The following is a 380-nucleotide window of genomic DNA, read 5'->3' as shown; positions in this document are numbered from 1 at the left end:
AAATGACTGAAAATGGGCAATAATGTCATTGTACTTCAGTTATTCTTGGGTCACCGAGTCTACTTTTCATGTACGGAAGACTTACGGTTAGCGGTCTTCACTTTTACCTCATGGGTGCTATGACCTCGATCAGAAAGGGAGCGGTGCACTTGGACACGGTGCATTTGGACACAACCAATCACAGCACCGTGTGATTAGAGACTTTTGTAGGGTCCCTTGGAACAGCGACTTGTGATTGGCCTGTGTCCAACTGATATACACCCGATCAGAAAGAAGCATGAGAACGGCCACTAGCCTGATTGGCTCTGTTTTCTTCTTTTCTGCCAATGTGTGATTCTCCCGCGAGGAGTCACGAAATATTCATAAAGTTTCTGATCTAT

The sequence above is a fragment of the Odontomachus brunneus genome, unplaced genomic scaffold, assembly GCF_010583005.1.
Source record: "Odontomachus brunneus isolate Ranch 3 - 2012 unplaced genomic scaffold, Obru_v1 Obru_scaffold_026, whole genome shotgun sequence".
Lineage (NCBI taxonomy): Eukaryota > Metazoa > Arthropoda > Insecta > Hymenoptera > Formicidae > Odontomachus > Odontomachus brunneus.
The sequence above is the reverse complement of the archived record's forward strand: the minus strand, read 5'-3'. Positions refer to the sequence as shown.